Source organism: Entelurus aequoreus, linkage group LG26, assembly GCF_033978785.1.
Source record: "Entelurus aequoreus isolate RoL-2023_Sb linkage group LG26, RoL_Eaeq_v1.1, whole genome shotgun sequence".
Lineage (NCBI taxonomy): Eukaryota > Metazoa > Chordata > Actinopteri > Syngnathiformes > Syngnathidae > Entelurus > Entelurus aequoreus.
Genome location: NC_084756.1, coordinates 15,952,508 through 15,980,491, shown reverse-complemented (window position 1 = coordinate 15,980,491; position 27,984 = coordinate 15,952,508). Strand labels below are relative to the sequence as shown.

Here is a 27,984-nt window from a genome sequence, read left to right as displayed (position 1 = left end):
CCATGCTAATTGTTGTAAGGATAGTTCACATGAGCGGCCATACCTTGAGTCCCACCATATATAAGAGTCAAAAGGCTCCTATTATGAGTCGTCTAATTGGTGATCATACACTTTGGCGGTTTGGGTGGCAGGACACACGGACACACCTCCGTCAGCCAGCGCTAGGACAGTTGGAGCAGTCCCCGTCCTCCACTCGTTCCTGGGAGGCGTCCCCAGTAGTTGTCAGCTGATGTCGTGCTGTCAGGCAACATCAGGAAGTTCCTTCTGTGCAGTATTGAATTGTCAGGGCACAGTTCGTAAGCAGGTCATTACAAGGTGTGTGCAGGTTGACCACAAAGGAATGCTTCAAAGATTGTGTTGAACATTGTCCGTTGACACTTATGTCCAGCAGGGGTCTGTTTGTATCCTGCTGTTCGTCCTGCTGTCACACCTGTATTTTTTGTGAGCATGTTCTGGCTACAACTTTGGAGCTTGTCTTGTTCAGAGAAGTTGGCAGTCCCCCGGCTGCACATCCTTTCCACCCTCGCTTGACCTAGCACAACCGTGGCTACCACCCAAGTCCGTCTGAATGGTTTTACGTTTTGTTGAGGTTTTTTCCTCCAGAATTTGGAACTCAAAACATGTACACCCATCGTTTTCATATCCTCTCGGTTAGTTCAATTTTGCATATCACGTTTTTAAAAAAAAAATTACAGTCTTAACTATCCCATTAATTGCTAATCAATAACCTTAATTCAAAGATTATATGTACTACTTCGTGTGTATTTAGGTACCCTTTTAATTCACTTAAAGATTATGTATAAATTAATTTAAACTATCATTTGTCTATCAGTAGGCGCGAGCAAGCTGTCATGCTTGCACTCTGACCTCCCGCTGTGCGTGATACTCTCCAAAACAAAGGAATGTTTTTATTCACGTTTCTCCTTATCTTTCAGCTAAATCTTTTAATCTTTTAACTTTTAACGTCCGTACTGTTTATTTTTATTGTCTGCATTTTAATTTTGCTTTTTTTTTCTTTCATTTCACTTTGTTGTCTGTGAATCACTTTGAGTCTTGTCCTTTCCTGGAAAAACGCCACACAAACAAAACTGCCCCGCCTTGCCTTGCATGTCTCCGACTGGTTATCCAACTTAGTCATAACAAACATACAAGGCCATGCTCTAAGCGCCAGCCCTAATCACACTTCTCCTCTTTTTTTTTTTTTTTAACTTTACATATCGGCTCTTATTCTAATTATTAACGTAGGCTGTTATTTGTAATTATTATTCAACACTATTCACAGCAAACAGTTGTAACGTTATAGTTATTCGCATTATACTCTCAAAATCTATAGCTAACTGAAAGCTGTTGAGATTTGGTTTGCCTACTTCATCTCAGTGGCCTAGTGGTTAGAGTGCCCGCCCCGAGATCGGCAGGTCGCAAGTTCAAAACCCTGGTCGAGTCACACCAAAGACCACAAAAAATTTGGGAGCCAAATCACCAAAAATTATTCCCGGGCGTATGGTATGGTGTACTGCAATGTCTAAACAAAACTATAAATTACTCCAAACTAAAATGTCAGACTGCACTTTAAAGTTAGTTTTATTAAATTAATTTCCAAACTAACCACCACCACAGCAGACATCTTCCTCAGTCCTATCCCAATACTCCCATAAATTAGAAAGGTGTTTCACAACAGTGGTTAAGTAGTTATTTTAAGTAATAGATCTCAATATGTAGAAATTAATAAGACTAAATTTGCCCTAGTGTGTGAATGTTGTCTGTCTATCTATCTGTGTTGGCCCTATGATGAGGTGGCGACCTGTCCAGGGTGCAAAGTCAAATTGTGAAACAAAAATTAAAGTTGAGTCAAGTGGAAATTGACAGAGTATATGAACTACATTCTTGAGAATAGTAATTGATCATTAATATGTTGGAAGCCGCATATTGAACATATTAAAGAAAAATATCCAAATCCATTGCTATTCGGTATAAAGTAAAACACATGCTGAATAAGAAATGTCTGCACATGTTATATTATTCATTTATTTTTTCATATGTAATATTGTTTTGAAGTTTGGGGAAATGTTTATAGAAGAATTATAGACCCAATACTTAAACTTAAAAGGCTCATTTCAATATTACACAAAGCATTATTGTTATGATCATATCAATCCATTTTTTAAGTCATAATGTGTTAAATGTTCAGATAATTTAATTTTAAAACAATTGCAATTATGTTTCCGAGTAAAGAACAACAGCCTTCCAGTTTGTATTCTTAGCTTGTTTACATTATGAGGAGACACTATCATTTACGGGGATATCGATTTTTGAAATAGGTCAAGTAAAATAAAATAAAAAAACAAATGTATTTCAGTTTTAGGAGTTAAATAATGTACCATCCTCAGTGATGAGCTGAACACATGTAGTTTTTTGTTATGGTTTAAGAGACCCTTGAAAAGTAAAGTTTTTTAACATTATAAAATATAGTAACAATTACTTTCATCTTTTAACGTTGATGTTCCAGGTAATTTAATGTTCAGTAATTGTATATCATAGGCCAATATAAGCTTTGGCTTCCGCCTATTCTTTTTTCGGTCATTCTTTTTCTTTTCTGTTCTGTGTGTAAATGTGCATGATTGTTAATATGTCTAATTTACTGTTAAACTACTCACATAAATTGGCTGATGGTTGATTATATGACCAAAATAAACTTATTTTATTTATTCATTCATTATCTATCGCACTCATAGTTTTATTCCATTTTGCATGTAATTATTCCTATTGAATTCTTCCCATTTCACTTAAACAACTAAACAAACAAACAAACTTGCAGCTAACCACAATCAACAACATACCATTTACGAATACCTTCATTTGTCACTTTCTCATCTTTTCTTCACTTTCGTTTTCCTTTACAAACAACATCCTGTATCCATCTCTTCCTTACACTTCACACAATGTTTCTATTTTCTGTTCTCCTAGAAACCATTCACATAACGTAAGGTTATAAACATCCTTTTCCCATATTTTCTCAAACCATCCTCTTCACCCTCATTCTGTTTTTTCACCTGCTCTCTCTTCCTCTCTCTCTCACTTTCTCTCCTTCTCTCACAATACAAATACAATAATCCAAAATAATCAGTCTTATAAAATAATTTTAGCTTTAGATATGATTTAGGGCAGTGGTTTTCAACGTTTTTTCCCAGTAAACTAAAGAAATAAAATACAGCATAATGTCATCATTTTCTGATTTATTAAATTGTATAACAGTGCACCATATTGCTCATTTGTTGTGGTCTTACTTGACTTATTTGGACAAACAAACAAAAATAAGAATAACTAAAACTTTTTAAAAATTAAACAAGTGATTAAATTATAATAAAGATTTCTATACATATAATCAATCATCAACCTTCTTTGGATATTGCAATAGAGATCCATCTGGGCTCGTGAACTTAATTCTAAATATTTATTTTGTTGAAGAATTATTCTTCTATAATTATATTTATAAAGGATTTTGAATTGTCGCTATTTAAAAAATATTTAAAATCTCAGGTACCCCTTGGCATACCTTCACGTACCTCCCTTTTTTTGTCCGGGCGGAAACACCATACCCTCATTTGAGAACTACTGGTTTAGCCTATAAAAAATCCTTTGTCTCATACATCATTACACTGTACAACTCCTCTTTGGGGGGCTAGGATGACAGGGAATGCAAAACAATAACAGTGCAATACTTTTTTATATCATGGTCGTTAATGCCTAGTTTCTCTTTTAATAGAATCTATTTTGTTTCCATTTATACCCTTATTAGTTACTGTTTACTTTTTAGTTCTTCTTCCAAAGGGAACTCTCCTGAAGGAATCAATAACGTTTTATCTGTCTATCTATCTATCTATTACTAACCCGAGCACAATTTATGACATCATGCTCATCTTGCAGACAGTTATTTCCATTTAGTTTTATTCTCTATTTGTAATTCTACATGCACCAATGTCACATAGAAATGTGCTTTCTTTGTTATTTATTTACATTATTATTTCTGGTTTACTTGCTGTCTGTTTACTTAAGTTCTCATATTTTGGTCTGTCTTCCTTCTGATTAGAATTTGTTTAATGCTTCTCTACGTTTTGTTTTGACAATGGCGCTGAGTGGCTCTTATCTGTACTTCTTCAGACTCTATGTTTCACAGATGCCCTTAGATGTATTAGAATATAAATTTAACTTTTATTTTATTGTGTGTTTATTCCTAAAAAAATTAAAATGTCAATGTATGATCATTTTATCTTTATCAAATTTAAATTCAATATTATTAATTTATTTGTTGTATAACTATTAATTCAAAGTTACAGTGTGTCCTAATCTATGATGTGTGTGTTTGTCGCAACTTCCCACAGGAACTGGATGGATCAGATAAGCAGCAAAGCTGTACCAAAAAAAAAGTATACTAGACATATAAATGAATGATGAATTAAACAATGTTTCAATGTCCCACAATCCGTATTTATTTATTGATAATTAACCGTGTAATTTTCCATATATCTATTATTTTACTGGACTTAGCAAGCACCTACTACTAGCACACTCTACAGACCGAGAATAACTGTTCAACCACACTTAGTAATGCCAAGCTAGATGCTAACCTAGCCTTACTATGCCTCAGTAAGCAAACTTTTGCTAACCTAGCCCAATGCTATGCTAACACAATGCTAACCTAGCTCAATGCTATCAGTGTCACTCCTCTTCGAACCAATGCCTCACGCAGCTGTCACTCACACAGCCTCGTCACACGCACACACTCTTATCTCAAAATGTCTCCCAGCTGAGACTATATGCGTCACACAGTCACTCACACACAGAGAATTTACCAGCACAGTTAAAAGTAAATGCAATAGACAACTACTTTTCTCATCCAGAAGCACAGCTGTATCATATCAGAACCTTAATAATAAGAACAACATTTATCATTCACTCTTAGATGGACAAATAGTCAAGTTTAAGGAGGGTATTCTGGACTTCCCTGCTTAGGCTGCTGCCCCCGCGATCCAACCTCCGAGAGCGGAATAAGATAATTAAATGGATAAATCATTCACTCATATGTTTTCTGTACATAAACTTTGTCTACTTTCTCACACGCACACACATTTTAGACAATTTCCAGACTTTTACAGATAGCGGGGCTGTGAAAAAAGCGTGAGGGGAGGTTGCGAGAGGGGGGGAAAGGAAGGGGGGAATTAAACCAGATAAGAAACCAGGTGCTACACAAAAGTTATTAAAATACGCAGATATATATATATATAAATTTTAAAAAACACAAATTTTTAGCCCACAAACCACGCCCCCCTGGTCCGGACCAATATAAACAACTAATGCACGCGTGCTTTTGTGGAATCGGCCGTCTCATAACACACACACGCAGGTCATTCTTACTCATATAACGGCGATTAACCCATTCAGCGGAGCAAACCCTGCTTTTCCTTCCTGACCAACATGGATAACAGCCTAAGGCGCTGTAGAATCACCAGGAATCACCCTTCAATTCTACACTACATCGTGTCTGGTCAGTCCATATAGTTTCACCAAGGCTCTACCATATGGAGCCCTTACTCTATCCATCTATACTGCAGCAAATTTCCAAATTCGTGACAACTTGGCTCAGTTGATCTCCTTTACCGGAGTCACTGAACGATCACCTTATATCAGGCTTTTTACCCGGCTGCAGCTTCCACATAGACAGATACGTAGGACCTTCATAGACGTCATAAATTTGTGTGGGCCAAATGTCACATCAGTTTAGCCAACCTTGCCTTAAATTTCGCTGTGTCCAACTCCGGCTAACCATGTACTTGCAGAAAAAAGCATCCTCTGCCAACAACGACAGAGGATGAAGAGGTTAAAATAAATTTTTCGTCTCACATCGTCTATGCTTCTACACTCCAAACCACCAAAATTCTATCAACAGTCCCCATTTGTTAAAAAAGAGAGATTACAAGTTTTCAACAAACACACAGACAAATGATCACATATAAAACAACTCAAGCCAACCAACACATGCCCCAGTCTAGGTTGTTTTTGGAGAACTATCTTTTATGAAAAAAAAATTTCAGTTTTCATCTTACCGATCCCGTTTCTCTTCAGACAGACAACTTTTACACAATAAGCAAAATAGCTTACCTTTTATTAAATGCGCGCGTGCAAGCGTTGTCTGTCTGAGAGAGAAGCCGGGAGCGGATGTTGACTTGCAGAGTTCTGGACCATCCTAGTTCGTGACGCCAATTTGTGTAGTGGATTGTCCGAAGCTTAAGCAGGCAACAAAAGTAGTTTAGTACAACAAATTTATTTACCCATTATCAGAAGTGCAGGTTGAATTGAGTTGGTCGTGCAGACAAACCACAAGTTACTCCGGAGCCAACAAGACACACACAAGCCAAAATCACTCCCGAGTTCCGGTCTTCTGCCATTTTTTATATGTCTGTTGTGCGTCATCGTTCCTTATCGAGTGCGTCAAATGTCTTGTTTGCTTTTCCTATCTGTTCCATAACAACTCGAATTCTGTAGACAGTCAACACATTCTATAGACAGGTTGGCACGACTTAATATTCACTTTTGTCCCACAACTGGTCCATTCAATGGCACAAAAATACAAGAGTATTGAAAATGAGCGAACATTCTTAAAAGACAAGAAATATAGGTCAAAAGGTCAGAAATTCTACTACACAACAAACACACAGACAAATGATCACATATAAAACAACTCAATCCAACCATAATTTACCCCATTCCAGGTTGTTTTTGGAGAACCTGACTAAACCTATCTTTTATCAAAAATAGATTCAGCAATTAGTCTTATCGATCCGGCTCTCTCCAGGCAGAAAATGTTTACACTTTAAGCAAAACGCTTACCTTGTTATGCGCGCGTGCATCACACTGTCTGCCTGACTGAGAGAGCGCGGAGCGGCTGTCGACCTGTAGCTTCTAAACCATCCTGTTCGTGACGCCAATTTGTGTAGTGGATTGTCCGAAGCTTAAGCAGGCAACAAAAGTAGTTTAGTACAACAAATTTATTTACCCATTATCAGAAGTGCAGGTTGAAGTGAGTTGGTCGTGCAGACAAACCACAAGTTACTCCGGAGCAAACAAGACACACACAAGCCAAAATCACTCCCGAGTTCCGGTCTTCTGCCATTTTTTATATGTCTGTTGTGCGTCATCGTTCCTTATCGAGTGCGTCAGTGTCTTGTTTTGCTTTTCCTATCTGTTCCATAACAACTCGAATCCTTTAGACAGTCAACACATTCTATAGACAGGTTGGCACGACTTAATATTCACTTTTGTCCCACAACTGGTCCATTCAATGGCACAAAAATACAAGAGTATTGAAAATGAGCGGACATTCTTAAAAGACAAGATATATAGGTCAAAAGGTCAGAAATTCTACTACATATTCAAGCTGTTTTCTGTGCCAACTGACTTTAGGCTAACCATTGGTATATGTGTATAAGTGGTATATGTGTAACTAAACTGTTGTCAGGGTTTGCTCGTAGGTGGTTAGATGCGTTGTCGTAAATAAGACCATACAGGGCTTCGCCTAAGGACTTTTCTAATTCTACCAAGGTTGATTTTTGTAATGCTATGTCGAGGTCGTCAGCTGCTGCATCCCTAACCTTTAATTTGACACATTGACTCTGACAAACCATTTTCCCTTTTTGAAGACTTGCTTTTGCATCCTAATTTCGAGGGGTGCAACAAACATTAGTAAAATACTGTGTTTGTTTTCTGTAGGGCTGTGCAGCAGCGCCGAGTCCACACATCCCAACATTCGGAGAAGGATACTGTGGTCACTTCTCAAATTTCAACAAGATGGTAATTGAAGAAAATGAGAGGCACCTAAACCATCTCCCCGTCAGGGAATCGAACCCTGGTCTTCCGCGTGACAGGCGGAGATACTGTCCACTATACTAACGAGGACTGCTTGGGATGGTATTTTGCCTGCCACACCGTGACCAAAGTGTTGCTATTTCATATTTCTGCTATCTCATAATGCCGACAAATTGATCCGCCGAATGCATAGATTGAGGGTAGTGTGGCCGAGCGGTCTAAGGCGCTGGATTAAGGCTCCAGTCTCTCGGGAGGCGTGGGTTCAAATCCCACCACTGCCATTTTTGCTGGTAATACACTTGTATCTTCCCTGACTGAGGCAATAAGACCCTGGGCCTCATTTAGAAAACTTGCAAAAATAGGGCCAAAACGTTAGCTTCTGAGTTTTCCATGCCAGGTATGCAATAAAAAAAACACAACCAGCACAGATTTAAGGGCCGCCAGCAGCGTCCGGTAAAGCTAAAAGGTGGTCGAGGTTGTATGTTTATCAACATGTCGTTTGAAGATCAACCTAACCTAGTCAATGACGGCATCCAGATCTTGTTGGTTGCATTGCACAGGCAGGAGAGAGCAGACTAACAAATGACTCATCATATGCACTCCTCCACACTAACATGCTGTAGAACCATCCTCACTGTTTTGAATCAACAACATTCGGAGAAGGATACTGTGGTCACTTCTGAAATTTCAACAAGATGGTAATTGAAGGAAATAGGAGGCACCTGAACCATCTCCCCGCCAGGGAATAGAAGCCTGGTCTTCCGCGTGACAGGCGGAGATACTGTCCACTATACTAACGAGGACTGCTTGGCATGATATTTTGCTGGGGACAAGCAAACAGGCTTGGCTTTTGCCTGCCACACCGCGTGGGTTCAAATCCCACCACTGCCATTTTTGCTGGTAACACACTTGTATCTTCCCTGACTGAGGCAATAAGACCCTGGGCCTCATTTAGAAAGCTTGCAAAAATAGGGCCAACACGTTAGCTTTGGAGTTTTCCATGCCAGGTATGCAATAAAAAAAAACACACAACCAGCACAGATTTAAGGCCCGCCAGCAGCATCCAGTAAAGCTAAAAGGTGGTCGAGGTTGTATGTTTATCAACATGTCGTTTGAAGATCTCCGCCCCTACTTAAGACATTCAGGCCACTTTTATCTGTTTCTGTATTTGGATGACACCGCAGTGATAGGATGTATCACTGGCCCGCACGGTGCGACCAGCAGGAGGGAGTTGGCCTGTCTGGTGACATTGTGTGGAAACAACGACCTTATCCTCAACACGGACTACACTAAGAAGACAAAAGAAGACATGAGGAAGGAAAGTCTGTTCTTTTTTGTTACTATTGTACAATTTTTCCACACCCAAGTCCAAATTCATGCAGCAGTTTCCATAGTGTAGTGGTTATCACTTCACTAAGACACAAAAGTTACCCCGGTTCAAAGAAGACAATTCGCATTTCTGACATGGCATATGAATGCAATGGGTGCTTCACACATTTGTCAAGAAACCATGCAGGAGACCAGTGTCTGAACCAGTGATCAACTCCCTGGTGGTCTAGTGGCTAGGATTCGGCGCTTTCACCGCCGCGGCCCGGGTTCGATTCCCGGTCAGGGAAAGCTATCCGACCCTTTCTCAGAGCAGGCAATTTATAATAAACTTATGTGACTTCCATGTTTTATGCTCATGATATACAAATCATTATCGTTGACATTTCCATAAAGGCAATGGGGACATTGCTCAAACTTGGCCCAAAAAATGTGCCCGAGATTCTCCGCTTTCCTCTTCTTGTCGTCTTCGAGGTCCACTGCACGACACCTTTCCAGTTCTCCACACACAACCTAGCCTAGTCAATGACGGCATCCAGATCTTGTTGGTTGCATTGCACAGGCAGGAGAGAGCAGACTAACAAATGACTCATCATATGCACTCCTCCACACTAACATGCTGTAGAACCATCCTCATAGCCTCATTTGTTCATGGATACCCTGCAACGTTCCGTTTCACAGATCTTGGGCGATTTAGGCAGGACCAAAAAGGCCACACTTCTTTGGAGCCAGGCAGAAGAGATTTGTTTAGGCAGAGAGAGGATTTGTGTGAGGCATTTTCCCGGCGGCTAGAGCAGAGGGCCAGCCTGTTGCGGTGATGTCTGTCAGTCAGGGCTTATACAGGATGGAGGAAATTTGCCTTGACTTTAATCTCTTCATTGCTGGTTCTCGGTCAAACAGAGCGAGACGAGGGTCTGTTTCTTCTTTGAGCTTTTCCTCTGACGTCTGTGGTTGTATTCAAGCTGTTTTCTGTGCCAACTGACTTTAGGCTAACCATTGGTATATGTGTATAAGTGGTATATGTGTAACTAAACTGTTGTCAGGGTTTGCTCGTAGGTGGTTAGATGCGTTGTCGTAAATAAGACCATACAGGGCTTCGCCTAAGGACTTTTCTAATTCTACCAAGGTTGATTTTTGTAATGCTATGTCGAGGTCGTCAGCTGCTGCATCCCTAACCTTTAATTTGACACATTGACTCTGACAAACCATTTTCCCTTTTTGAAGACTTGCTTTTGCATCCTAATTTCGAGGGGTGCAACAAAACATTAGTAAAATACTGTGTTTGATTTCTGTAGGGCTGTGCAGCAACGCCGAGTCCACACATCCCAACATTCGGAGAAGGATACTGTGGTCACTTCTCAAATTTCAACAAGATGGTAATTGAAGAAAATGAGAGGCACCTAAACCATCTCCCCGTCAGGGAATCAAACCCTGGTCTTCCGCGTGACAGGCGGAGATACTGTCCACTATACTAACGAGGACTGCTTGGGATGGTATTTTGCCTGCCACACCGTGACCAAAGTGTTGCTATTTCATATTTCTGCTATCTCATAATGCCGACAAATAGATCCGCCGAATGCATAGATTGAGGGTAGTGTGGCCGAGCGGTCTAAGGCGCTGGATTAAGGCTCCAGTCTCTCGGGAGGCGTGGGTTCAAGTCCCACCACTGCCATTTTTGCTGGTAACACACTTGTATCTTCCCTGACTGAGGCAATAAGACCCTGGGCCTCATTTAGAAAACTTGCAAAAATAGGGCCAAAACGTTAGCTTTGGAGTTTTCCATGCCAGGTATGCAATAAAAAAAAACACAACCAGCACAGATTTAAGGCCCGCCAGCAGCATCCAGTAAAGCTAAAAGGTGGTCGAGGTTGTATGTTTATCAACATGTCGTTTGAAGATATCCGCCCCTACTTAAGACATTCAGGCCACTTTTATCTGTTTCTGTATTTGGATGACACCGCAGTGATAGGATGTATCACTGGCCCGCACGGTGCGACTAGCAGGAGGGAGTTGGCCTGTCTGGTGACATTGTGTGGAAACAACAACCTTATCCTCAACACGGACTACACTAAGAAGACAAAAGAAGACATGAGGAAGGAAAGTCTGTTATTTTTTGTTACTATTGTACAATTTTTCCACACCCAAGTCCAAATTCATGCAGCAGTTTCCATAGTGTAGTGGTTATCACTTCACTAAGACACAAAAGTTACCCCGGTTCAAAGAAGACAATTCGCATTTCTGACATGGTATATGAATGCAATGGGTGCTTCACACATTTGTCAAGAAACCATGCAGGAGACCAGTGTCTGAAACAGTGATCAACTCCCTGGTGGTCTAGTGGCTAGGATTCGGCGCTTTCACCGCCATGGCCTGGGTTAAATTCCCGGTCAGGGAAAGCTATCCAACCCTTTGTCAGAGCAGGCAATTTATAATAAACTTATGTGACTTCCATGTTTTATGCTCACGATATACAAATCATTATCGTTGACATTTTCCATAAAGGCAATGGGGACATTGCTCAAATTTGGCCCAAAAAATGTGCCTGAGATTCTCAGCTTTCCTCTTCTTGTCGTCTTCGAGGTCCACTGCACAACACCTTTCCAGTTCTCCACACACAACCTAGACTAGTCAATGACGGCATCCAGATCTTGTTGGTTGCATTGCACAGGCAGGAGAGAGCAGACTAACAAATGACTCATCATATGCACTCCTCCACACTAACATGCTGTAGAACCATCCTCATAGCCTCATTTGTTCATGGATACCCTGCAACGTTCCGTTTCACAGATCTTGGGCGATTTAGGCAGGACCAAAAAGGCCACACTTCTTTGGAGCCAGGCAGAAGAGATTTGTTTAGGCAGAGAGAGGATTTGTGTGAGGCATTTTCCCGGCGGCTAGAGCAGAGGGCCAACTGTTGCGGTGATGTCTGTCAGTCAGGGCTTATACAGGATGGAGGACATTTGCCTTGACTTTAATCTCTTCATTGCTGGTTCTCGGTCAAACAGAGCGAGACGAGGGTCTGTTTCCTGTTTGAGCTTTTCCTCTGACGTCTGTGGTTGTATTCAAGCTGTTTTCTGTGCCAACTGACTTTAGGCTAACCATTGGTATATGTGTATAAGTGGTATATGTGTAACTAAACTGTTGTCAGGGTTTGCTCGGAGGTGGTTAGATGTGTTGTTGTAAAAAAGACCATACAGGGCTTCGCCTAAGGACTTTTCTAATTCTACCAAGGTTGATTTTTGTAATGCTATGTCGAGGTCGTCAGCTGCTGCATCCCTAACCTTTAATTTGACACATTGACTCTGACAAACCATTTTCCCTTTTTGAAGACTTGCTTTTGCATCCTAATTTCGAGGGGTGCAACAAAAATTAGTAAAATGCTATGTTTGATTTCTGTAGGGCTGTGCAGCAACGCCGAGTCCACACATCACAACATTCGGAGAAGGATACTGTGGTCACTTCTCAAATTTCAACAAGATGGTAATTGAAGAAAATGAGAGGCACCTAAACCGTCTCCCCGTCAGGGAATCGAACCCTGGTCTTCCGCGTGACAGGCGGAGATACTGTCCACTATACTAACGAGGACTGCTTGGGATGATACTTTGCCTGCCACACCGCGACCAAAGTGTTGCTATTTCATATTTCTGCTATCTCATAATGCCGACAAATTGATCCTCCGAAAGACTGGATCGAGGGTAGTGTGGCCGAGCGGTCTAAGGCGCTGGATTAAGGCTCCAGTCTCTCGGGAGGCGTGGGTTCAAATCCCACCACTGCCATTTTTGCTGGTAACACACTTGGATCTTCCCTGACTGAGGCAATAAGACCCTGGGCCTCATTTAGAAAACTTGCAAAAATAGGGCCAAAACGTTAGCTTTGGAGTTTTCCATGCCAGGTATGCAATAAAAAAAACACAACCAGCACAGATTTAAGGGCCGCCAGCAGCGTCCGGTAAAGCTAAAAGGTGGTCGAGGTTGTATGTTTATCAACATGTCGTTTGAAGATCAACCTAACCTAGTCAATGACGGCATCCAGATCTTGTTGGTTGCATTGAACAGGCAGGAGAGAGCAGACTAACAAATGACTCATCATATGCACTCCTCCACACTAACATGCTGTAGAACCATCCTCACTGTTTTGAATCAACAACATTCGGAGAAGGATACTGTGGTCACTTCTGAAATTTCAACAAGATGGTAATTGGGAGGCACCTGAACCATCTCCCCGCCAGGGAATCGAACCCTGGTCTTCCGCGTGACAGGCGGAGATACTGTCCACTATACTAACGAGGACTGCTTGGCATGATATTTTGCTGGGGACAAGCAAACCGGCTTGGCTTTTGCCTGCCACACCGCGTGGGTTCAAATCCCACCACTGCCATTTTTACTGGTAACACACTTGTATCTTCCCTGACTGAGGCAATAAGACCCTGGGCCTCATTTAGAAAGCTTGCAAAAATAGGGCCAAAACGTTAGCTTTGGAGTTTTCCATGCCAGGTATGCAATAAAAAAAAACACAACCAGCACAGATTTAAGGCCCGCCAGCAGCATCTAGTAAAGCTAAAAGGTGGTCGAGGTTGTATGTTTATCAACATGTCGTTTGAAGATCTCCGCCCCTACTTAAGACATTCAGGCCACTTTTATCTGTTTCTGTATTTGGATGACACCGCAGTGATAGGATGTATCACTGGCCCGCACGGTGCGACCAGCAGGAGGGAGTTAGCCTGTCTGGTGACATTGTGTGGAAACAACGACCTTATCCTCAACACGGACTACACTAAGAAGACAAAAGAAGACATGAGGAAGGAAAGTCTGTTCTTTTTTGTTACTATTGTACAATTTTTCCACACCCAAGTCCAAATTCATGCAGCAGTTTCCATAGTGTAGTGGTTATCACTTCACTAAGACACAAAAGTTACCCCGGTTCAAAGAAGACAATTCGCATTTCTGACATGGCATATGAATGCAATGGGTGCTTCCCACATTTGTCAAGAAACCATGCAGGAGACCAGTGTCTGAACCAGTGATCAACTCCCTGGTGGTCTAGTGGCTAGGATTCGGCGCTTTCACCGCCGCGGCCCGGGTTCGATTCCCGGTCAGGGAAAGCTATCCGACCCTTTCTCAGAGCAGGCAATTTATAATAAACTTATGTGACTTCCATGTTTTATGCTCATGATATACAAATCATTATAGTTGACATTTTCCATAAAGGCAATGGGGACATTGCTCAAACTTGGCCCAAAAAATGTGCCCGAGATTCTCCGCTTTCCTCTTCTTGTCGTCTTCGAGGTCCACTGCACGACACCTTTCCAGTTCTCCCCACACAACCTAGCCTAGTCAATGACGGCATCCAGATCTTGTTGGTTGCATTGCACAGGCAGGAGAGAGCAGACTAACAAATGACTCATCATATGCACTCCTCCACACTAACATGCTGTAGAACCATCCTCATAGCTTCATTTGTTCATGGATACCCTGCAACGTTCCGTTTCACAGATCTTGGGCGATTTAGGCAGGACCAAAAAGGCCACACTTCTTTGGAGCCAGGCAGAAGAGATTTGTTTAGGCAGAGAGAGGATTTGTGTGAGGCATTTTCCCGGCGGCTAGAGCAGAGGACCAGCCTGTTGCGGTGATGTCTGTCAGTCAGGGCTTATACAGGATGGAGGAAATTTGCCTTGACTGTAATCTCTTCATTGCTGGTTCTCGGTCAAACAGAGCGAGACGAGGGTCTGTTTCTTGTTTGAGCTTTTCCTCTGACGTCTGTGGTTGTATTCAAGCTGTTTTCTGTGCCAACTGACTTTAGGCTAACCATTGGTATATGTGTATAAGTGGTATATGTGTAACTAAACTGTTGTCAGGGTTTGCTCGTAGGTGGTTAGATGCGTTGTCATAAATAAGACCATACAGGGCTTCGCCTAAGGACTTTTCTAATTCTACCAAGGTTGATTTTTGTAATGCTATGTCGAGGTCGTCAGCTGCTGCATCCCTAACCTTTAATTTGACACATTGACTCTGACAAACCATTTTCCCTTTTTGAAGACTTGCTTTTGCATCCTAATTTCGAGGGGTGCAACAAACATTAGTAAAATACTGTGTTTGATTTCTGTAGGGCTGTGAAGCAACGCCGAGTCCACACATCCCAACATTCGGAGAAGGATACTGTGGTCACTTCTCAAATTTCAACAAGATGGTAATTGAAGAAAATGAGAGGCACCTAAACCATCTCCCCGTCAGGGAATCGAACCCTGGTCTTCCGCGTGACAGGCGGAGATACTGTCCACTATACTAACGAGGACTGCTTGGGACGGCATTTTGCCTGCCACACCGTGACCAAAGTGTTGCTATTTCATATTTCTGCTATCTCATAATGCCGACAAATTGATCCGCCGAATGCATAGATTGAGGGTAGTGTGGCCGAGCGGTCTAAGGCGCTGGATTAAGGCTCCAGTCTCTCGGGAGGCGTGGGTTCAAATCCCACCGCTGCCATTTTTGCTGGTAACACACATGTATCTTCCCTGACTGAGGCAAGAAGACCCAGGGCCTCATTTAGAAAGCTTGCAAAAATAGGGCCAAAACGTTAGCTTTGGAGTTTTCCATGCCAGGTATGCAATAAAAAAAAACACAACCAGCACAGATTTAAGGCCCGCCAGCAGCATCCAGTAAAGCTAAAAGGTGGTCGAGGTTGTATGTTTATCAACATGTCGTTTGAAGATCTCCGCCCCTACTTAAGACATTCAGGCCACTTTTATCTGTTTCTGTATTTGGATGACACCGCAGTGATAGGATGTATCACTGGCCCGCACGGTGCGACCAGCAGGAGGGAGTTGGCCTGTCTGGTGACATTGTGTGGAAACAACGACCTTATCCTCAACACGGACTACACTAAGAAGACAAAAGAAGACATGAGGAAGGAAAGTCTGTTCTTTTTTGTTACTATTGTACAATTTTTCCACACCCAAGTCCAAATTCATGCAGCAGTTTCCATAGTGTAGTGGTTATCACTTCACTAAGACACAAAAGTTACCCCGGTTCAAAGAAGACAATTCGCATTTCTGACATGGCATATGAATGCAATGGGTGCTTCACACATTTGTCAAGGAACCATGCAGGAGACCAGTGTCTGAACCAGTGATCAACTCCCTGGTGGTCTAGTGGCTAGTATTCGGCGCTTTCACCGCCGCGGCCCGGGTTCAATTCCCGGTCAGGGAAAGCTATCCGACCCTTTCTCAGAGCAGGCAATTTATAATTAACTTATGTGACTTCCATGTTTTATGCTCATGATATACAAATCATTATAGTTGACATTTTCCATAAAGGCAATGGGGACATTGCTCAAACTTGGCCCAAAAAATGTGCCCGAGATTCTCCGCTTTCCTCTTCTTGTCGTCTTCGAGGTCCACTGCACGACACCTTTCCAGTTCTCCACACACAACCTAGCCTAGTCAATGCATCCAGATCTTGTTGGTTGCATTGCACAGGCAGGAGAGACCAGACTAACAAATGACTCATCATATGCACTCCTCCACACTAACATGCTGTAGAACCATCCTCATAGCCTCATTTGTTCATGGATACCCTGCAACGTTCCGTTTCACAGATCTTGGGCGATTTAGGCAGGACTAAAAAGGCCACACTTCTTTGGAGCCAGGCAGAAGAGATTTGTTTAGGCAGAGAGAGGATTTGTGTGAGGCATTTTCCCGGCGGCTAGAACAGAGGGCCAGCCTGTTGCCGTGATGTCTGTCAGTCAGGGCTTATACAGGATGGAGGAAATTTGCCTTGACTTTAATCTCTTCATTGCTGGTTCTCGGTCAAACAGAGCGAGACGAGGGTCTGTTTCTTGTTTGAGCTTTTACTCTGACGTCTGTGGTTGTATTCAAGCTGTTTTCTGTGCCACCTGACTTTAGGCTAACCATTGGTATATGTGTATAAGTGGTATATGTGTAACTAAACTGTTGTCAGGGTTTGCTCGTAGGTGGTTAGATGCGTTGTCGTAAATAAGACCATACAGGGCTTCGCCTAAGGACTTTTCTAATTCTACCAAGGTTGATTTTTGTAATGCTATGTCGAGGTTGTCAGCTGCTGCATCCCTAACCTTTAATTTGACACATTGACTCTGACAAACCATTTTCCCTTTTTGAAGACTTGCTTTTGCATCCTAATTTCGAGGGGTGCAACAAACATTAGTAAAATACTGTGTTTGATTTCTGTAGGGCTGTGCAGCAACGCCGAGTCCACACATCCCAACATTCGGAGAAGGATACTGTGGTCACTTCTCAAATTTCAACAAGATGGTAATTGAAGAAAATGAGAGGCACCTAAACCATCTCCCCGTCAGGGAATCGAACCCTGGTCTTCCGCGTGACATGCGGAAATACTGTCCACTATACTAACGAGGACTGCTTGGGATGGTATTTTGCCTGCCACACCGTGACCAAAGTGTTGCTATTTCGTATTTCTGCTATCTCATAATGCCGACAAATTGATCCAGCAGTAAAGCTAAATGGTGGTCGAGGTTGTATGTTTATCATCATGTCGTTTAAAGATCAACCTAACCTAGTCAATGACAGCATCCAGATCTTGCTGGTTGCATTGCACAGGCAGGAGAGAGCAGACTAACAAATGACTCATCATATGCACTCCTCCACACTAACATGCTTTAGAACCATCCTCACTGTTTTGAATCATCAACATCACAACATTCGGAGAAGGATACTGTGGTCACTTCTCAAATTTCAACAAGATGGTAATTGAAGAAAATAAGAGGCACCTGAACCATCTCCCGTCAGGGAATCAAACCCTGGTCTTCCGCGTGACAGGCGGAGATACTGTCCACTATACTAACGAGGACTGCTTGGGATGGTATTTTGCCTGCCACACCGTGACCAAAGTGTTGCTATTCCATATTTCTGCTATCTCATAATGCGGACAAATTGATCCTCCGAAATCATAGATTGAGGGTAGTGTGGCCGAGCGGTCTAAGACCCTGGATTAAGGCTCCAGTCACTCAGGAGGCGTGGGTTCAAATCCCACCACTGCCATTTTTGCTGGTAACACACTTGTATCTTCCCTGACTGAGGCAAGAAGACCCTGGGCCTCATTTAGAAAACTTGCAAAAATAGGGCCAAAACGTTAGCGTTGGAGTTTTCCATGCCAGGTATGCAATAAAAAAAACACAACCAGCACAGATTTAAGGCCAGCCAGCAGCGTCCGGTAAAGCTAAAAGGTGGTCGAGGTTGTATGTTTATCAACATGTCGTTTGAAGATCAACCTAACCTAGTCAATGACGGCATCCAGATCTTGTTGGTTGCATTGCACAGGCAGGAGAGAGCAGACTAACAAATGACTCATCATATGCACTCCTCCACACTAAAATGCTGTAGAACCATCCTCACTATTTTGAATCAACAACATCACAACATTCGGAGAAGGATACTGTGGTCACTTCTGAAATTTCAACAAGATGGTAATTGAAGAAAATAAGAGGCACCTGAACCATCTCCCCGTCAGGGAATCAAACCCTGGTCTTCCGCGTGACAGGCTGAGATACTGTCCACTACACTAACGAGGACTGCTTGGAATGACATGACATGAGGAAAGAAAGTCTGTTTGTTTTTGTTACTATTGTACAATTTTTCCACACCCAAGTCCAAATTCATGCAGCAGTTTCCATAGTGTAGTGGTTATCACTTCACTAAGACACAAAAGTTACCCCGGTTCGAAGAAGACCATTAGCATTTCTGACATGGTATATGAATGCAATGGGTGCTTCACACATTTGTCAAGAAACCATGCAGGAGACCAGTGTCTGAACCAGTGATCAACTCCCTGGTGGTCTAGTGGCTAGGATTCGGCGCTTTCACCGCCGCAGCCCGGGATGGATTCCCGGTCAGGGAAAGCTATCCAACACTTTCTCAGAGCAGGCAACTTATAATAAACTTATGTGACTTCCATGTTTTATGCTCATGATATACAAATCATTATCGTTGACATTTTCCATAAAGGCAATGGAGACTTTGCTCAAATTTGGCCCAAAAAATGTGCCTGAGATTCTCAGCTTTCCTCTTCTTGTCGTCTTCGAGGTCCACTGCACGACACCTTTCCAGATCTCCACACACAACCTAGCCTAGTCAATGACGGCATCCAGATCTTGTTGGTTGCATTGCACAGGCAGGAGAGACCAGACTAACAAATGACTCATCATATGCACTCCTCCACACTAACATGCTGTAGAACCATCCTCATAGCCTCATTTGTTCATGGATACCTTGCAACGTTCCGTTTCTCAGATCTTGGGCGATTTAGGCAGGACCAAAAAGGCCACACTTCTTTGGAGCCAGGCAGAAGAGATTTGTTTAGGCAGAGAGAGGATTTGTGTGAGGCATTTTCCTGGCGGCTAGAGCAGAGGGCAAACCTGTTGCGGTGATGTCTGTCAGTCCGGGCTTATACAGGATGGAGGAAATTTGCCTTGATTTTAATCTCTTCATTGCTGGTTCTCTGTCAAACAGAGCGAGACGAGGGTCTGTTTCTTGTTTGAGCTTTTCCTCTGACGTCTGTGGTTGTATTCAAGCTGTTTTCTGTGCCACCTGACTTTAGGCTAACCATTGGTATATGTGTATAAGTGGTATATGTGTAACTAAACTGTTGTCAGGGTTTGCTCGTAGGTGGTTAGATGCGTTGTCGTAAATAAGACCATACAGGGCTTCGCCTAAGGACTTTTCTAATTCTACCAAGGTTGATTTTTGTAATGCTATGTCGAGGTCGTCAGCTGCTGCATCCCTAACCTTTAATTTGACACATTGACTCTGACAAACCATTTTCCCTTTTTGAAGACTTGCTTTTGCATCCTAATTTCGAGGGGTGCAACAAACATTAGTAAAATACTGTGTTTCATTTCTGTAGGGCTGTGCAGCAACGCCGAGTCCACACATCACAACATTCGGAGAAGGATACTGTGGTCACTTCTCAAATTTCAACAAGATGGTAATTGAAGAAAATGAGAGGCACCTAAACTATCTCCCCGTCAGGGAATCGAACCCTGGTCTTCCGCGTAACAGGCGGAGATACTATCCACTATACTAACGAGGACTGCTTGGGGTGATATTTTGCCTGCCACACCGTGACCAAAGTGTTGCTATTTCATATTTCTGCTATCTCATAATGCCGACAAATTGATCCGCCGAAAGCTCGGATAGAGGGTAGTGTGGCCGAGCGGTCTAGGGCGCTGGATTAAGGCTCCAGTCTCTCGGGAGGCGTGGGTTCACATCCCACCACTGCCATTTTTGCTGGTAACACACTTGTATCTTCCCTGACTGAGGCAAGAAGACCCTGGGCCTCATTTAGAAAACTTGCAAAAATAGGGCCAAAACGTTAGCTTTGGAGTTTTCCATGCCAGGTATGCAATAAAAAAAACACACAACCAGCACAGATTTAAGGCCCGCCAGCAGCGTCCGGTAAAGCTAAAAGGTGGTCGAGGTTGTAGGTTTATCAACATGTCGTTTGAAGATCAACCAAACCTATTCAATGACGGCATCCAGATCTTGTTGGTTGCATTGCACAGGCAGGAGAGAGCAGACTAACAAATGACTCATCATATGCACTCCTCCACACTAACATGCTGTAGAACCATCCTCACTGTTTTGAATCATCAACATCACAACATTCGGAGAAGGATACTGTGGTCACTTCTCAAATTTCAACAAGATGGTAATTGAAGAAAATAAGAGGTACCTCCACCATCTCCCCGTCAGGTTAACGAACCCTGGTCTTCCGCGTGACAGGCGGAGATACTGTCCACTATACTAACGAGGACTGCTTGGCATGATATTTTCCTGGGGACAAGCAAACAGGCTTGGCTTTTGCCTGCCACACCGCGACCAAAGTGTTGCTATTCCATATTTCTGCTATCTCATAATGCGGACAAATTGATCCTCCGAAAGCATGGATTGAGGGTAGTGTGGCCGAGCGGTCTAAGGCGCTGGATTAAGGTTCCAGTCTCTCAGGAGGCGTGGTTTCAAATCCCACCACTGCCATTTTTGCTGGTAACGCACTTGTATCTTCCCTGACTGAGGCAATAAGACCCTGGGCCTCATTTAGAAAGCTTGCAAAAATAGGGGCAAAACGTTAGCTTTGGAGTTTTCCATGCCAGGTATGCAATAAAAAAAACACAACCAGCACAGATTTAAGGCCCGCCAGCAGCATCCAGTATAGCTAAAAGGTGGTCGAGGTTGTATGTTTATCAACATGTCGTTTGAAGATCTCCGCCCCTACTTAAGACATTCAGGCCACTTTTATCTGTTTTTGGATGACACCGCAGTGATAGGATGTATCACTGGCCCGCACGGTGCGACCAGCAGGAGGGAGTTGGCCTGTCTGGTGACATTGTGTGGAAACAAGAACCTTGTCCTGAACACGGACTACACTAAGAAGACAAAATAAGACATGAGGAAGGAAAGTCTGTTCGTTTTGGTTACTATTGTACAATTTTCCCACCTCCAAGTCCAAATTCATGCAGCAGTTTCCATAGTGTAGTGGTTATCACTTCACTAAGACACTAAAGTTACCCCGGTTCAAAGAAGACAATTCGCATTTCTGACATGGTATGTGAATGCAATGGGTGCTTCACACATTTGTCAAGAAACCATACAGGGTTTAGATAGATTGCCTGTGGATTTATTTAATTGCAAAAAATTAAAATAGGAAACTAAACACAGTACGATTTTCAAAAATGAATCGCGCTTCTTTATTGTAACAATTCTCAATCGATTCAAAAACATAATAATCAAAAGTCTATTTACAAAAGGAAAAATATGAGTAAATATGATTTATTTTATTTAAAATCTGTCCTGTCCGGTTACTCGGGCAAATAACATTGTTGATATAGAATTCAGAGGTGCACAATATGTAAAGTGAGTAGATCACATGGCATTAAAAAAAATAGACTTCCGCTTCAGCCCTGACGGCACACCACTGACTGCGCATGCGCAAACAACTACGCCAAATGCGGCAAAACTATCAAGCCAGCTAGCCAGTTACCAAGCTATCCTCAACTTTATAGCCTTCATTTTTTTTCCAAACTTAAGAAAGGGTATAAAAATTAGTGGAGGAGCTGAACCAAGCAAAAAGCCAAAAACTTATCACTTTCATACGGAATGGGAGGACTTTTTTTTCACAATCTCATTTTCTAAGTGTATAAGTGAGGAACTCGCATGGCTGCCGGATTAGTGACTTCAAGATGCAGGAACCAGGAGAACGGAGAGCAGGTCAGAAGAGTTTAATTACTCCAAACAGAGAATGAAGCAGTCTTGCATGTAAGAGAACCAAACATAAAGCAATCTTCGAGCACTGAGGAGCGCTCGAGACAAGCATGAATAGAAACTGATCCGGTCCACACCGGCTGTCAATCAACAGCAGGCGAGGGGAAAAACAGTGCTCAGCGGGACAAGCAGGAAGTGGAAACAAAACAAGAGCACTGACAGGAAGTGAATACAAAACAAGGAAACAAACAGAAATAAAGTGACAGATCGTCACAGCATATGCCTCATTTGTCAGACTATTGTTGCACTACCAAAGAAGGGAAATGTGGAGCGGCATTTTCGGGCTGTTCATAAAAACTACAACAACTACTTCCCACCGACAAGCAAGCAGAGGAGGAGAGAGGTTTAGGAACTAAAATGCCAGTTGTCCAGGCAGCAGTCATTTTACTCACAGCTAACTTCGAAAGCGAAAGCCGCCACCGAAGCATTGTTCCGCGTGAGTCATTTCATTCCATCCAGTGGAAATCATCAGTAACCTGACTCTCGCCAGATCCTTGTAGTTCGCTGAGCTTAACACAAGGGTCTGGGCTCGAAAGCATTGCAAACTCCTTCCAGATAGCAAAAAATAATGAACTAATCAGGATCACCATTTCATAGATGTGACCAAGTGCCGAAGGGACTGTTTGATTCAAACAACAATGGCGGCACGGAGCGAGGAGTCGTGTGCTGACATTGATTATGCTATTGCAACTGTTTTGTGACATCGATCGAATATTAATTATTTAAAAGATGAACAGAGAACAGTTTTGAAGGCATTTATTGGTGGCAAGGATGTTTTGGCTCTTCTTCCAACCGGGTTTGGATTTCCCAGCGCCGCTCTCATCAGCATCACGCGTTGATTTCGTAATGAGTAGTTGAAGTAGCACGTCATTCAAGATAACGGACAAGTGGTTTATCCAAACACATACAATGATTTTTTACAAGGCCCCGCCTTGTGAAATACATCTCCTATTGAGAACTCCCAGATCCTTGTGTGGAGCTCAGCGAACGACAAGGATCTGGCGAGAGTCAGGTTAAGTCATCAGAGTAAGGTCATGAAAAAAAAGTTACATAGTTATAATTCATAAATAAATATATGTTTTGCATTTTTGTAGTAGGTATATTATTTTGACTTGGTCATTTCAAAGTAGCTCGCATGGTGAAAAGTGTGTGCACCCATGACATAGATGATCATATCTGCTGTACAGATTTACTTTAGAAAAGAGAAGTGTTGGATTCTTCTCTTGTTGCCTTATTTGTATTTGACTTTATTAAATGTTTGGGTAGAATCATAGAACTGGCACCCAATTTTATTAAAAGAAAGTATTGATTTTGAATCGAGAATCGTTTTGAATCGGGAATTGATTCTGAATCGAATCGTTAACCTCAAGAATCGAATTAAATCGTGTGGTACCCAAAGAATCCCAGCCCTCGTGTGGTCAGCCACTTTAAAAATTGGTGTTTCTAGTGACGACGATGACTGGTTTAATATGGATTAGCAATCACTTCAGGGTGTCGGGTCAGGACAGCAATTATGTGTTCAGGTGAGTGCAGGAGAAATAATAGGTTGTCCAAGTCCAGATTTGTAGTTTCAATTGTCTATTGAAGACATGCATGAGTTGTTCGTTTGCGTGTGTGTGTGTGATTTCCTATACAAAACAAATACAATCATTATAAATCAACTAAAGTGACCACAATGCAATGAAATATAGCAGGGTCTCTGCAGGTTTCAACATGTCAAATTTAAGACTTTTTTTAAGACCATCTTGAAAATAATTTAAGACCCTTTCACATCCATACAGACAAAAAATACAAGGACAAAGTAAAATCGGAGGTCCAGAATGAATTGTGAGTATCGTATTTTCCGGACTATAAGGCGCACTTAAAATCCTTTCATTTTCTCAAACATTGACATTGCATCTTATAACCCGGTGCGACTAATATATGGAATAATTTTGGTTGTGCTTACTGACCTCGAAGCCATTTTATTTGGTCCCTGGTGTAATGATAAGTGTGACCAGTAGATGGCAGTCACACATAAGAGATACGTGTAGACTGCAATATGACTCAAGTAAACAACACCAACTAAATCGTTAAACTTTTACTTACTCATCTTATGTACAAACCCCGTTTCCATATGAGTTGGGAAATTGTGTTAGATGTTAATATAAACGGAATACAATGATTTGCAAATACTTTTCAACCCATATTCAATTGAATGCACTACAAAGACAACATATTTGATGTTCAAACTCATCAACTTTATTTTTTTTTTGCAAATAATAATTAACTTAGAATTTCATGGCTGCAACACGTGCCAAAGTAGATAGATAGATAGATAGATGGATAGTACTTTATTGAAGTAGTTGGGAAAGGGCATGTTCACCACTGTGTTACATGTTTCTGACCGGTCAGCTCAGGTAGCCTACTTTAGTTCCTTTTTGGAGTTACGTTTTAGCGTCCTCGAAAATCCAAACATTTAAAAAGCAAGATTGAAGTTTATTATTAAGTTTTTGTCCCTAAAAGTAACGTCATTATATTTTTAAGACCTTTCAAAATCGTATTTAAGACCTTTTATGAGATTTTAAGGGTTTAAATTCAAATTATTGGACTTAAAGACTTTTTTAGATTTTTTAAGACCCCGCAGATACCCTGTATAGGCACAAGCCTGCTACAGGCCTGTTGAAATATACATCACTTAGCTGTGTATACACTAGTGTTGTCCCGATACCAATATTTTGGTACCAGTACCAAAATTATTTAGATACTTTTCTAAATAAAGGGGACCACAAAAATTGCATTATTGGCTTTATTTTAAGAAAATATCTCACGGTATATTAAACATATCTTTCTTATTGCAAGTTTATCTGTGACAATCTGTCACTTCATTTGTGTTTGTTTCCTTGTTTTTGTATTTACTTCTCATCAGTGCTCTTACTTTGTTCCATTTCCTGTTTTGTCTCTGAGCACTGTTTGATCACTCACCTGCCGTTGATTGGCAGGCGGTCCACACCTGCTGCCAATCAGCGTGTCCTATTTATGCCTTGTCTCGAGCACTGCTCAGTGCTCGAAGATCGCTTCATGTTGTGGAAAGTTTACTGTATGTGCAAGACTACTTCATTTCTGTTGATGATAATAAAGATCATCTTACCTGTTCATCGTCTGCTGGTTCCTGCATCTTGGGGTCTCAAAAACTGCAGCCATGCGAGTTCCTCACATTGTCCTTAAATAAAATAGTGAACATACAAGACAACTTGTCTTTTAGTAGTAAGAAAGCAAACAAAGGCTCCTAATTAGTCTGCTGACATATGCAGTAACATATTGTGTCATTTATCATTCTATTATTTTGTCAAAATTACTAAGGACAAGTGGTAGAAAATTAATTATCTACTTGTTCATTTACTGTTGATATCTGCTTACTTTCTCTTTTAACATGTTCTACCTACACTTCTGTTAAAATGTAATAATCACTTATTCTTCTGTTGTTTGGATCCTTTACATTGGTTTTGGATGATACCACAAATTTGGGTATCGATCTGATACCAAGTAGTTACAGGATCATACATTGGTCATATTCAAAGTCCTCATGTGTCCAGGGACATATTTCCTGAGTTTATAAACATACCGTATTTTCCGGAGTATAAGTCGCACCGGAGTATAAGTCGCACCAGAGTATAAGTCGCACTGGGGTATAAGTCGCACCGGAGCATAAGTCGCACCGGCCAAAAATGCATAATAAAGAAGGAAAAAAATATATATAAGTCGCACTGGAGTAAAAGTCGCATTTTTGGGGGAAATTTATTTGATAAAACCCAACACCAAGAATAGACATTTGAAAGGCAATTTAAAATAAATAAAGAATAGTGAACAACAGGCTGAATAAGTGTACGTTATATGACGCATAAATAACCAACTGAGAACGTGCCTGGTGTGTTAACGTAACATATTATGGTAAGAGTCATTCAAATAACTATAACATATAGAACATGCTATACGTTTACCAAACAATCTGTCACTCCTAATCGCTAAATCCGATGAAATCTTGTACGTCTAGTCTCTTACATGAATGAGCTAAATAATATTATTTGATATTTTACGGTAATGTGTTAATAATTTCACACATAAGTCGCTCCTGAGTATAAGTCGCACCCCCAGCCAAACTATGAAAAAAACTGCGACCTGTAGTCCGAAAAATACGGTAATATGAATTTTTTTAAAACGAAAGATGTGATGCCAAAAAATATCAACGTAATCATAGTAGTATCGACTAGATACGCTATTGTACTTGGTATCATCACAGTGGATGGTGTCGATCCACCAATGGCATTTGTTTACATTTTGATGCCGGTGAGCTACGGTGTGTAGTGAAGCATGTTTAGCTATTCCTCGTCCTGCAGGGATGATACTTGTAAGAAACGTACTTAATTTGTCGCCATGGAAAGCGAGGATTAGTGATTTAGAAGTAGCTAAAACACTGCCGACGACGGATGGGCTTTAGCCGCTAGCTAGCTAGCCATGTCATAAAGCACCTCTTCCTGAGGGCATTTCAGTGTTATAGCGTCCCATTTATTGTTAGTTTTTAAGCCTAAATGCGTCCGTTCTCCGTTTACTGCCTACACACTGTGTCTGCTTGTAAGTACTCCGTGTGTGTGCGCTGCCGAACATGCTCGTCTGCTCGTAAAACCAGCAATGACACGACGTGACGACGACGCGGGCACGGGGGAGTGGAGAACCGGTACTTTTTAGAGGCAGTATAGTACCGAATATGATTCATTAGTATTGCGGTACTATACTATTACCGGTATACCGTACAATCGGCCGATAATCATGAATTGATTAACGTGGACCCCGACTTAAACAAGTTGAAAAACTTATTCGGGTGTTATCATTTAGTGGTCAATTGTACTGTACTGTGCAATTTACTAATAAAAGTTTCAATCAATCAAATCCTGGTATACACATGTACATAAATGCACAGAATTTGAACATCCCAGCCCTAAGTAATGTAATGATTAATAGAATGTAAGTAGCCCTAAGTAATGTAATGATTAATAGAATGTAAGTAGCCCTAAGTAATCTAATGATTAATAGAATGTAAATAGCACTAAGTAATGTAATGATTAATAGAATGTAAATAGCACTAAGTAATGTAATTATTAATAGAATGTAAATAGCAGCACAACGATAATTCTAAATTGTAAATTGAGGCTAACAAACATGTCCAATGCTACAAACAGGCCCCAACCAGGGTATGATATTAAGCTAGCAGTTAGCTTGTGAAATTGATGCCAAACAGCCGTTAGACTACAATAAAACGTACAAAATGAGTTGCAGTACAGTTTTAAGCACATAGAAAGTGATATTACAACGTATATAAAGTAACTCACCCTGTATTGACGCACACTGCCAATTAAAAAATTGACATCGAAGTTATAATCGTGAAAAAATGTAAATCTAAGACTTCAACTGATTGTAATGGAATTGATATGGATACGATAAAAAAGGTTATA

General features: G+C 41.5%; 1 long non-coding RNA gene and 12 other non-coding genes across 13 annotated transcripts; 8 read left to right on the top strand and 5 right to left on the bottom strand.

Moving 5' to 3' along the window:
* Positions 1–11: 11 nt before the first annotated feature.
* On the bottom strand, positions 12–27,906 carry LOC133643297 (uncharacterized). The gene is made up of 3 exons (XR_009824663.1): positions 27,862–27,906; positions 25,626–25,697; positions 12–264 (listed from the first exon to the last, which is right to left on the bottom strand). It is a non-coding gene; the product is annotated as an uncharacterized LOC133643297 (long non-coding RNA).
* On the bottom strand, positions 7,879–7,950 carry trnad-guc (transfer RNA aspartic acid (anticodon GUC)). Its single transcript has one exon. It is a non-coding gene; the product is annotated as a tRNA-Asp (tRNA).
* On the top strand, positions 8,060–8,141 carry trnal-aag (transfer RNA leucine (anticodon AAG)). The gene has a single exon. It is a non-coding gene; the product is annotated as a tRNA-Leu (tRNA).
* On the top strand, positions 9,405–9,476 carry trnae-uuc (transfer RNA glutamic acid (anticodon UUC)). Its single transcript has one exon. It is a non-coding gene; the product is annotated as a tRNA-Glu (tRNA).
* Positions 10,777–10,858, top strand: trnal-aag (transfer RNA leucine (anticodon AAG)). Its single transcript has one exon. It is a non-coding gene; the product is annotated as a tRNA-Leu (tRNA).
* Positions 11,510–11,581, top strand: trnae-uuc (transfer RNA glutamic acid (anticodon UUC)). Its single transcript has one exon. It is a non-coding gene; the product is annotated as a tRNA-Glu (tRNA).
* On the bottom strand, positions 12,700–12,771 carry trnad-guc (transfer RNA aspartic acid (anticodon GUC)). The gene has a single exon. It is a non-coding gene; the product is annotated as a tRNA-Asp (tRNA).
* Positions 12,881–12,962, top strand: trnal-aag (transfer RNA leucine (anticodon AAG)). The gene has a single exon. It is a non-coding gene; the product is annotated as a tRNA-Leu (tRNA).
* trnae-uuc (transfer RNA glutamic acid (anticodon UUC)) lies at positions 14,215–14,286 on the top strand. Its single transcript has one exon. It is a non-coding gene; the product is annotated as a tRNA-Glu (tRNA).
* On the bottom strand, positions 15,406–15,477 carry trnad-guc (transfer RNA aspartic acid (anticodon GUC)). The gene has a single exon. It is a non-coding gene; the product is annotated as a tRNA-Asp (tRNA).
* On the top strand, positions 15,587–15,668 carry trnal-aag (transfer RNA leucine (anticodon AAG)). Its single transcript has one exon. It is a non-coding gene; the product is annotated as a tRNA-Leu (tRNA).
* trnae-uuc (transfer RNA glutamic acid (anticodon UUC)) lies at positions 16,320–16,391 on the top strand. The gene has a single exon. It is a non-coding gene; the product is annotated as a tRNA-Glu (tRNA).
* Positions 20,196–20,267, bottom strand: trnan-guu (transfer RNA asparagine (anticodon GUU)). The gene has a single exon. It is a non-coding gene; the product is annotated as a tRNA-Asn (tRNA).
* Positions 27,907–27,984: the final 78 nt, after the last annotated feature.